The sequence below is a fragment of the Rhinatrema bivittatum genome, chromosome 19, assembly GCF_901001135.1.
Source record: "Rhinatrema bivittatum chromosome 19, aRhiBiv1.1, whole genome shotgun sequence".
NCBI lineage: Eukaryota > Metazoa > Chordata > Amphibia > Gymnophiona > Rhinatrematidae > Rhinatrema > Rhinatrema bivittatum.
The window spans coordinates 32,493,404-32,504,362 of record NC_042633.1 but is presented as its reverse complement, the minus strand read 5'-3'; the positions used below and the strand labels follow the sequence as shown (position 1 = coordinate 32,504,362).

General features: G+C 48.2%; 1 long non-coding RNA gene across 1 annotated transcript; it reads left to right on the top strand.

The window, feature by feature from the left end:
* The first annotated feature begins 4,809 nt into the window (after positions 1-4,809).
* On the top strand, positions 4,810-6,040 carry LOC115080989. The gene is made up of 3 exons (XR_003853711.1): positions 4,810-4,952; positions 5,169-5,254; positions 5,406-6,040. It is a non-coding gene; the product is annotated as an uncharacterized LOC115080989 (long non-coding RNA).
* The last annotated feature ends 4,919 nt before the right edge of the window (positions 6,041-10,959 follow it).

The following is a 10,959-nucleotide window of genomic DNA, read 5'->3' as shown; positions in this document are numbered from 1 at the left end:
ACAAGCTGGGAACATCTGGGACTCGGTTGGACTGCAGATAATGATATTTTTTCGGGATTTATGGGAGCCCCTCAACAGGTTTTCCTTTCTGACTGGGGCCCTTGCCCCGCAGGCAAGCAAGGGGGTGAGCTGTACCCAGACAATAGCGAAGAGGACACCTGCACAGAGGGAAGAAGAGAGAGTTTCCCTAGGAATGACCCAGATCGAAAACAGACGTGAAGTAAAACAAGCAACGCGTTGATTGGGCATTATTTTAATTCTGCTGCATCCAAAGTCAGCTTTCTTTTGAACAACCACCCCGTGTGCTGCCTGTTCCCACAGCACTGACACAGTTAGAGAGGACACAAGCCTCAGGAAGAGCTCCATCTCACTGCCTGGGCCTAGAAGGTTGAGCCTCTCCCCCATAGAAAGAACCATTCCTTGGGATAAAGGAAATTGGGAAGAAGATAGCGCCAACAGAAATTCTTTTGTGTGATCTCTGGAGCAGTAAAATCCAAAGAAAAGGGCTGCATAAAATTCGGGCTACAGCCTGCGTGCACTTTCCTCACGCTGACTTTAGCCCTAAGCCGGCTGTCATAAAATGACCCTCCCCACCTGGCGTCACTGGCAACCAGGGAAGCAAGCTTCATGCAAGGGTAACGTGATGTCTCTGGTTGAGTATTAACAACAGTCGAGTTTCGTATCAACGGCAGTCTCCGGCTTGGCACGCCTGGCAATCCCCTGGCAAAACAGCCTGGCAGGAGTCAAGCCTGGTCACGGGCAGTGCTGGTAAAATCCTTCTCCTCCAAAAAAGGTTTTAGCAGTTGGCGCGGCAATGGCAAACTGGCACGCCGTCTTCAGCGGAGACTCGCAGCAGGGGCTCTGTCGCCCTTCTCTGTACCTTTTCTAGACGTGCTATCTCAAGATGCGGGTGCACCATGGATTTAGAACAATGTTACAAGGATATTTTCTGTGCTCTTTGTAAATCCTTTCTTATCAATTCCTTACCTTTCTTGACCACCGCTGCACACTGGGTTGTCATTTCACTCCACCCTCTATTTTACACTCCCTCCCACCCCACCTTCCCCCCTCCCTTCCCTCTCCCCCCCTCCCTCCTTTATTCCTAAATTACTTTACCAACAAGTCCCTAATCCTAAATATTTTATCAACAACACATTCATGTACATATGTTATTCCTATAACCTTTTGTTATTCCTATAACCTTTTGTTCCATGTACTACTGTTATAATATGTTATAATTGTTTTTTGGTTACCATGTTATAATGTAAAATAGGACGGACTACGCCCTATTCTCTTGGTTATCTGGAAACCGATGTGATATCTCGATTGAATGTCGGTATATAAAAGAAATAAATAAATAATAATAATAATGTATTATTATATATTGCATGATGTATTTTTGTGATTGTATATTGTATTATTTTCATGTTCTGCAAACCGCTTTGGGTTAAATTGTTCTCTAAGGAAGGTGGCATAGAAATGCAACGTAACATGGCACAACACAATGCAGTCTGGTACTGACGCTATCCTTCACACCTGGCGTTTTGCAAACCCCCCACCATCACAAATGAACCAATGGCAAACACCTGTCACCAAAACAAATCATAACAATTCGTTTTGTTGCTTACGGAGCCAGAATTAGGTCTGTTGTCATTTTAGAAAAAGAAATGGATAATATGAATTCTTTTTTTAAATCCAGAACTTGAAGACAAGAAGCTGGAAGACTTCCCTTTTGGGAGCTCCTACTGATTTTTCCCTGCAGTCTTTATGTGAACTATTTATTTATATTCTGCTTTTTTCGGCACTTCAAAGGGGATTACCTTCAGGGACTGTAGGCATTTCCCTATCCCCAGAAGGTTTACAATCTCAAGGGCTCGATTTAAAAAAAAAATAAATTTTTTTCTGGCGCCACAATATACCTGCATAATCTACATAATCCAGGCCAGTTTCACCGTGTGTATATTGTGCGTGTAAGTTATCCGCAGCAGGATAACACGGACGCTCGTACTGAGAACCCGTTAGCCACCTCTCCTGGGCGCCCGATGCATTTGCGTGCTAGGGATGCACAATTCTCTCCTTTTTAGGGCGGCAGCTCATTTAAATACAGCGTCGGGTGCCCAGGAGAGGTGGATGTGCGCGCGTTAGTAAAAAGGGCGCCCGTTTTACCACGCGTGATATTGCATCGGCCCCCTCGGTTTGTTCCTGAGGCAATGGAGGGTTTTTAAAACCCTGGCTTCCCAGCCTGCTGCCCTAGCCACCAGGCTACCCCTCCACTCCGCTCCTGAAACCCGGTGCTGAGCACAGTCATGGGTGGATGAGGACCTCATGGCTCACTCATTCTACCCAGATGCCCCACCTACTTAGGGTACTCCCACAGATCCACCCTGATCTCCCATCATCTCCCGCCCCTTTGCGCTCTGTGTGCATCCCCAAGAGCGCCTGAATTCTCTCGCTGTTTCGATTGCTGCTACCACCTCTCATTATTAAGAATTCCCTGTGCCTGTTCCAGGCTCTCTTAAGGCCCAGAAGCAGAAAACGGAAGCAATTCGGAGAAGGGCTGCCAAGACGACGAGAGAGCCCTACACTGAGAGGCTGAAATGATGGAGGCTGGTGGCTCCTTATGTGCTCCTGAAGTGAGCTCTTGACCATCAAAGCTTTGGCCTCAAGAAATCTTGTTAGATGGAAAGGTGCCACCAGCATTGTGTGTCGTTTCTTTGCTATTGCAGATGAACACTGGGCCTACTGCTCTAGAAGAAGAGGCTTAAGGCATTCGAAATGTACTTGCTGGAAGAAAGACAGGAAGTGGGGAGGGGGATATTTAATGGGCTTGGAGAAAATACGGGTGGGTGCAGTTTCCACAGACAAAGAAATTCAAGGTCACGGGAAGGCTGTGTCACACGAGTCGGAGGGAGACTCAGAAGAAACACATTTGTTTCTTATACTGAGGAAGGTAGAAAACCGGAGATGATGGATTTTAAGCTGCCTGGGACAGAGAGAGAGAGAGCCGTGGTTGGTACAAGTGAGGGTTGGGGACAGGGGGAAGTAACGAGAGATGGAATAGCGTCTGTGGTGACATGGAAGAGAGAGAGAGCAACTTGGTGGGCTTCAAGGGCCTTACTTTCTGAGAATCACTATACTAGCAGGCGATATTAGGTATTGTAGATACAGTTTGAGTGCGTGTAATGGTGACGGTGGTGGAGTGTGCGTGGGGGGATAAAACGGTCAACCTCCGCGGGGGTGACCATTTATTGAGGTACGTTTCCTCAGATGGAGAAGCCGGTTTCCAGAGGTCGTTCCGGGTGCTGGGCCGACATCTGGCTCACCCAAACCCCAGGTTGTAACACCAGGATCCCGAGGAGGCAGGGGCAGAGGGAGCCGGAGGGCACGGACACCCCAGGCACCCCTCCCCGGAGGGAAGGAAAAAACAGGCAGCAGCCCCAGTTTTGATAGCATCAGCACCGTAACACGAGGAAACGCTGCAGGTAAACAGGGGCACAGACACGACACGAGGAATGACTCAACCTAGGGCCAAGAACAATAGTGAGTATTTGTTGATCTAGCTCTTCCCTAATGTATCTTTAGCATAGTTTGGATAGAGTCTGTTCCTCGTTTCTTAATCACATGCCTTCACCTCTGAGGCACTGTAGAGCCTGGGTCGTTCCCTGTCTATGAGGGATAATTACAGGTCTCAGGATGCCCTCCCTGCCCAATACGTATATATATACTCCTGCTCGATACTCGGGGACACTACAAGCCGGCTTTGCCTTCCTATTGACTGCTCCTCCACCGTCCTTGGCTACCCAATTCATTTTTTTGGAAATGGCTCGTGGATTCGCCGCTCCCAAGTTAGCTCTTGGGTTTCTGGTGCTGATTCTGGCTCTGAGCTACCACACAGCAGGTGAGAGATGAGGGGGGGAGAGGGGAAGGGGCCTCACCCTTCGTGCAGGGATGACCTGGAATATCTTTACTGAGATATGGAGGGAGGTGGGGGGTGGGGGACAGAGGGTGAGCAGCCGGATTTAAACTGGTTCAGTTGCTTAACGCTGTCTCACATCTCGGAGTGCATCGGTTCAGTTCTTGCAGGCTTTGAAATTTCCTGTTATTTAAAAAGAAATAAGGGGTTATTAACGCTATTTTGTAAGAACCTCATAGGAAGTGAGGCCCAGAGGGTTAGGATTCAGGCGCATGTTTGGGACCGTGACTTCCGGTCCCCAGATTTGCCCCTAAACTCTTTGTGCGTGACTTCGGGGCAAGACGGCGGCTTGTGCACAGGATAGGAAAAGGGACGCTCGTAAAACTGAGAGCGTCCGTTTTCCTAACCCGCTGACGGCCGCCTCTCCCGGCCATCCCCGCTGCCGAGGAGGCGCGGGGGGGCGGCGCTCATTCGTCCCTAGCGCCTCCTCGGCAGCGCGAACTCCCCTCATTTAAACATTCGATCGCGGGCCCAGGAGAGGTGGCTGGGGGGCGGATTCATTGCTTCAGCCCCGGTGTGGTTTAGAAGAAAAGCTTCTAATCTAGGGTATCAGCATAGCGGCCCGGCGAGCGGACCCAGTCGGGATTAGAGCCCGCCACCTTCCAGGCTGGAGGGTTTCAACGAGCAACCTTAAAAGCCACAGGGCAGAGCTGCTGTTAAACGCCCTCAGTTACATTTCTGGCCACGCACCGCGACGGGGGGGGGGGGGGGGGTGTTTAAAATTAAATGCAAGCCGTTGGAAATCCAGATCTTTAGGACTTTACTGACAGAATGGCGGCCCAGCAGGAAGATTTGGGTGGTTAATTTGTCTCTTGTTGTTCTTACTTTATAGATTCAGAAAGCACCCCCATCAACAACAATACAGACACCACTACCCCCATCACCACCACTCCTTTGACCACCACCACATCCACCACCAGCACCACCAGCACCACGGCCTCCACCACCACCAGCACCACGGCCTCCACCACCACCCCGGGTAAGGCAATCCCCACCTTCGCTTCCCGTTACAGCTTGCCACACGATTTGTCAGTGCCCCTGCATTGTGATTCAGTGATAAGGCTGTCATGGGGGGGGGGGAGGCTCCCGGGGGTCCCTCCCCTGGCAGACAAGCACAGAGCCAGGGGAAGCTGCCAGCCAAACCCAGGCATGGAAGCCGTCTAACCTCCTCCGTTTCTTCCTCTTTTCCCTCCAGCTGCAGGCGTCCCCAGCTACGGCATCGTGCTGCTGGTGCTGGCCTCGCTCATCTTGGTCCTGTTCCTGGGCATCTTCTGCCTCTGGGTAAGGCCCTCCACGCGTCTTTCACCTTCCCGCCCTGGTTTTTGTTTTTTTTCTGTGTGTGTCTCGGATTTTCAGGATGCATTTTTTTGTTTTTTTATTCTGCAACCTCACAACTAACTTCCCCCCTCTCTCTGCTCTTTTCCCCATCCAGGGATTTTCCATATTTGGCGCGTAACGGACTGACGCGTCTCGGGAGAAGATAAGGCCATCTAATCTGAGGACGCGGGGAGAGGGGTGGGATCTGCGTCTTCCCTTTACACTAGAAACCCTTTTGATGTCTTCACACTTTGTATATAGACCTAAATGAGAAGTATTTATTGCATGTACAGTATTTAAGGGCAACCCGAGCTCTTGTTTGCCAGTGCCCTGTGCAGTATTTCGGGTGCCATGACTATCGTCAGACCGAGTCGGGTCTGGGGTTCGTAGCTCCCAAGAACTAAAGATCCCAGCATGCCCTGGGGGGGAAGAATGCAAAAAAAAAAAATGCTCCCTTTTATTTCCGATTGGTTCTTTTGCTCTGTGACATTCTGGGAACTGCAGTCCTTAACCTGGGGAGAAGCGGTGCCTATCCCAGAATGCTTTGCAAAGGATGGGTGTGAAATAGCCAAGGGAGCGATGGGAATTATAAAGCCAAATTAATTGGGCGGATGGGCAGCCTGGATGGGCCATACGGTCTTTTTCTGCCATCATGTTTCTGTCTTTCTAAATAAAAAAGAAATGCGTCTGTAACTAGTTCTTTTCACAGCCTGTAAACTGATTTTTATTTGTTTTTGTGCGTGTCTATGATGGGGGGGGGGGGTAAGTGAATAAATGTCTACTTGAACTGAATCCGGTCTGTGTCTCTCTGCTGCCTTTGTCGACCATGCTCAGCACGTCCGTGACGGTAAGGGGCTCTCTCTCTCTCCAGCCAAAGCAGAGCGTGCAGCTCTGTGAGGTTTCAGGTGCGATCCCCCCCGCCTCTGAGGTATCCAGATTACCGAGGGACAAAGGGGGCATCACCTTAGAAGAAACAACACTGACTGAAGGGGAAAAGAGTGTGAGAGAGCCAGGTTCACTCACCTGGAGGGGAGGGAGGCGACCCCCAAATACCAGGGCTGGAGGGCCCCGCAGGGACTTCCAGTCCACCCCCTAACCACACAGCTGATCTAACCACGCTGATCACTCAGTATAAAGGTTTCTCGGGAGACTTTACTTATCTAGCATAAGAGTAAATAAAAAAAAAAAAACAACACTTGTCAATGAAATGAAATAATCATGAGAGGTCTAGAATGTGAGTCGGTTATTTACTCTTTTGGATAATAGAAAGACTAGGGGGCACTCCATGAAGTTAGCAGGTAGCACATTTAAGACTAATCGGAGAAAGTTCTTTTTCACTCAACGCACAATTAAACTCTGGAATTTGTTGCCAGAGGATGTGGTTAGTGCAGTTAGTGTAGCTGGGTTTAAAAAAGGATTGGATAAGTTCTTGGAGGAGAAGTCCATTACCTGCTATTAATTAGTAGCCTGGGATCTTCTTAGTGTTTGGATAATTGCCAGGTTCTTGTGGCCTAGATTGGCCTCTGTTGGAAACAGGACGCTGGGCTTGATGGACCCTTGGTCTGACTCAGCTTGGCAATTTCTTATGTTCTTACAGCTTCTTCTGCCGTTCTCCCAGAATGTCCCATTCCACTTCTAAGAAATAAGCAGCGACGTCTCTGAATGCCTGGAACATAAGATACGTCATACTGGATCAGATTAAGGGTCTATCAAGCCCAGCATCCTGTTTCCAAGCGGCCCCATCACCATTACCTCTCTCACCAAATCCTACACTCCACTGAGAATTAGGTCTAGAATTACTTCCTCTCTCGTCGGTTCCCGAACCAATTGGGGGAGAGAGAAGAATCTCTTACTGGATCAGAGAGCAGGGCAGACATTTCCCTCTCAATTCTGCAGCTGCGGGGAGGGATTCAGGCTGGAGATTTCCCTGTTCCTGCTCAGTGTGCTGCGGCAGTCAAAAAAGCAAACAGAATGCTGGGAATGATTAGAAAGGGAATGGTGAATAAAACAGAAAATGTCATATAATGCCTCTGTATCGCTCCATGGTGAGACCGCACCTTGAATACTGTGTACAATTCTGGTCGCCGCATCTCAAAAAAAGATATAATTGTGATGGAGAAGGTACAGAGAAGGGCAACCAAACTGATAAGGGGAATGAAATAGTTCCCCTATGAGGAAAGACTAAAGAGGTTAGGACTTTTCAGCTTGGAGAAGAGACGACTGAGGGGGGATATGATAGAGGTGTTTAAAATCATGAGAGGTCTAGAATGGGTAGATGTGAATAGGTTATTTACTCTTTCGGATAATAGAAAGACTAGGGGGCACTCCAGGCCATAAGGCAATCCAGGCCATAAGAACCTGGCAAGTACCCAAACACTAAGTCTATTCCATGTAACCATTGCTAATGGCAGTGGCTATTCTCTAAGTGAACTTAATAGCAGGTAATGGACTTCTCCTCCAAGAACTTATCCAATTCTTTTTTAAACACAGCTATACTAACTGCACTAACCACAACCTCTGGCAACAAATTCCAGAGTTTAATTGTGCGTTGAGTAAAAAAGAACTTTCTCCAATTAGTTTTAAATGTGCCCCATGCTAACTTCATGGAATGCCCCCTAGTCTTTCTATTATCCGAAAGAGAAAATAACCGATTCACATCTACCCGTTCTAGACCTCTCATGATTTTAAACACCTCTATCATATCCCCCCTCAGTCGTCTCTTCTCCAAGCTGAAAATTCCTAACCTCTTTAGTCTTTCCTCATAGGGGAGTTGTTCCATTCCCCTTATCATTTTGGTAGCCCTTCTCTGTACCTTCTCCATCGCAATTATATCTTTTTTGAGATGCGGCGACCAGAATTGTACACAGTATTCAAGTTGCGGTCTCACCATGGAGCGATACAGAGGCATTATGACATTTTCCGTTTTATTCACCATTCCCTTTCTAATAATTCCCAACATTCTGTTTGCTTTCTTGACTGCCGCAGCACACTGAACTGACGATTTCAATGTGTTATCCACTATGACGCCTAGATCTCTTTCTTGGGTTGTAGCACCTAATATGGAACCCAACATTGTGTAATTATAGCATGGGTTATTTTTCCCTATATATGCATCACCTTGCACTTATCCACATTAAATTTCATCTGCCATTTGGATGCCCAATTTTCCAGTCTCACAAGGTCTTCCTGCAATGTATCACAATCTGCTTGTGATTTAACTACTCTGAACAATTTTGTGTCATCTGCAAATTTGATTATCTCACTCGTCGTATTTCTTTCCAGATCATTTATAAATATATTGAACAGTAAGGGTCCCAATACAGATCCCTGAGGCACTCCACTGTCCACTCCCTTCCACTGAGAAAATTGTCCATTTAATCCTACTCTCTGTTTCCCGTCTTTTAGCCAGTTTGCAATCCACGAAAGGACATCGCCACCTATCCCATGACTTTTTACTTTTCCTAGAAGCCTCTCATGAGGAACTTTGTCAAACGCCTTCTGAAAATCCAAATATACTACATCTACCGGTTCACCTTTATCCACATGTTTATTAACTCCTTCAAAAAAGTGAAGCAGATTTGTGAGGCAAGACTTGCCCTGGTAAAGCCATGCATACAGCTTCCTCACAAAATCGCTCATATAGATGGAAATGAATGAACAGAGTGCACAAAAGGCAGCACATGCTTAACTGCTCCAAGCTGTGACACCAGCAGAGCAACAGCATTTAGCACTATCCACAGGCACGTAAGATTCCCCAGCAATGCCTTTAGCCGATAGGGATGCTTACGAACCCTCTGATGTCCATCTCCTCACCTCCTACCACAGAGGAGATAAGTTACGTTCATGATGGTGGCACAAGGAAAGGTCCGAGCCTGACACGACAAATCCCTGTCAGATACTAAGGCGGAGTTACGAAGGGCACAGGCTCAGATAATTAGATAAACAGCCACGTGGGACTTTGAGTGCACACTTCGAAAACTGTTAAGCATTAATAGTTAGGGCAGCCTCACAAAACATTCAAAATAGAGAACGAATGATTGAGAAAGGTAGACGTGTACTTTTATGAAACGTGTGTGTGTGTGTGTGTGTGTGCACACATGTTTTGCATGTGTGCACATATTTTGCGTGCTTCATAAAAGTACACACGTACAATTACGAGCACGTAGATGACTGGAAATTAGGCGCCGAAGGCAGGCATTTTACATCTGCACACGCATCCGCTACTCAGAACGCGCATGATGGCTGCCAAGAAGGGCGATCATTTGCACAAACCCAATTACCAGCCCAAGGAAAGGCCTTGCTAGCCAAAGAAAGAAATGCAGGGACTTCTGCATGGTAAGGAATCCACTTGAGTGAATGCCACAGTGAACGAGCTCAACGCTGTGTTCCATTATTGAGTGCAACAAAGAGGACCCGACCTACATCACAAATAGTGGGTTCTGCACCGGGAGGTCAAAACCATGCAGGTGGGAATAAATGCTGCAGCTCCTTCGGGGGCACTCAGATTATCTGCAAGTGAATGCCAGGTACTCAGCACCGTCCCTGAAGCTAGCTACCTCCATAATCAAACAGGACCCAAGGTAAGCTCTACCAGTTGGCTTTAGATGTGAACCCCTGCACATGGTTTTCCCCTCTCTGGGGCTACCCAACACTTGCATGACGTGGCATCTGACAAAGATGCTAACGTGGCAGAGACTCTATTCCCAGGCATTGCGGTTCCTGTGGCAATCCTTTCCCGAGCCACACTCTGCCTCTTCCAAGGCCTGCTTGCATGAGCTGTAGAGTCCAAAGCCTCAGCCTCCTGTAAGAGGTTATCTTGGCAGCTTGGCCTTGCCTGGTGTGCCAGCTTTATCTGTGGCCCCTGGATGAGCATTGGTCTTATTTTTGTTCAGTGCCAGCATCAGATATCTCTCTCTGCAAGCATTGTGCTGTTTAAACTAGTGTTAGAAACTGACAGAATTAGTACAGGGGAGTATCAAGAGTTGGGCCCTACCCCAGTTCTCTGTGTGCATGATGTAATGTCTTGCAAAAGGCAAGCCCTTCAATGTTGAGTGGCTTGAGGCATGCATCAGACAGAGATAGCCACAGGCTAAGGCCTTGTGTGCATTCCTGAGTGCAGGCGCCATTGCAAGTCACTTTTGTTGCTATAAACCCTCCCCTCAGCACTAACAGTTAGCAGCAGGCCTTAAGCTCCAGACAGCTCTCACAATTCTTGTTTAGCTATTTGCAGGAGAAGAGGCCGATGTAGATTCACAGAGGTCGTGCTGCAGTCACACTGTTGTGGCAGATCGTGTGGTCAGGCCGGGGCCCACTCAGTGGAGCTGCCGAGCGTTCAGGAGGGAGACGGGAGCGCAGAGGCTGCAGGGTGATGGAAAGCCAGCAGGTGCCAGGAAGGAGGAGGAGGAGGAGCTTCCAGTGGAGGATGTGAGTGCTTCACGTGTTTAGGAGATGCAACAATACAATAGCGAGGAAGGTGCCACCATGTTGGTGAGTCTGGAAGATCCAGAGGTGGCATTCACTTCCTGTTAAGAGGGGATGAACTGCTTTGAGAGGGTGCAGAGCAAAATCCAAGCAAGAAAAGTCCACCGTGAGGGCATGCAGGGTGTTGAACTTGGAATTAAGGCTGCTACTCACCCTCCCCACCCGGAGCTACCTTAGGCCTCGGCTCA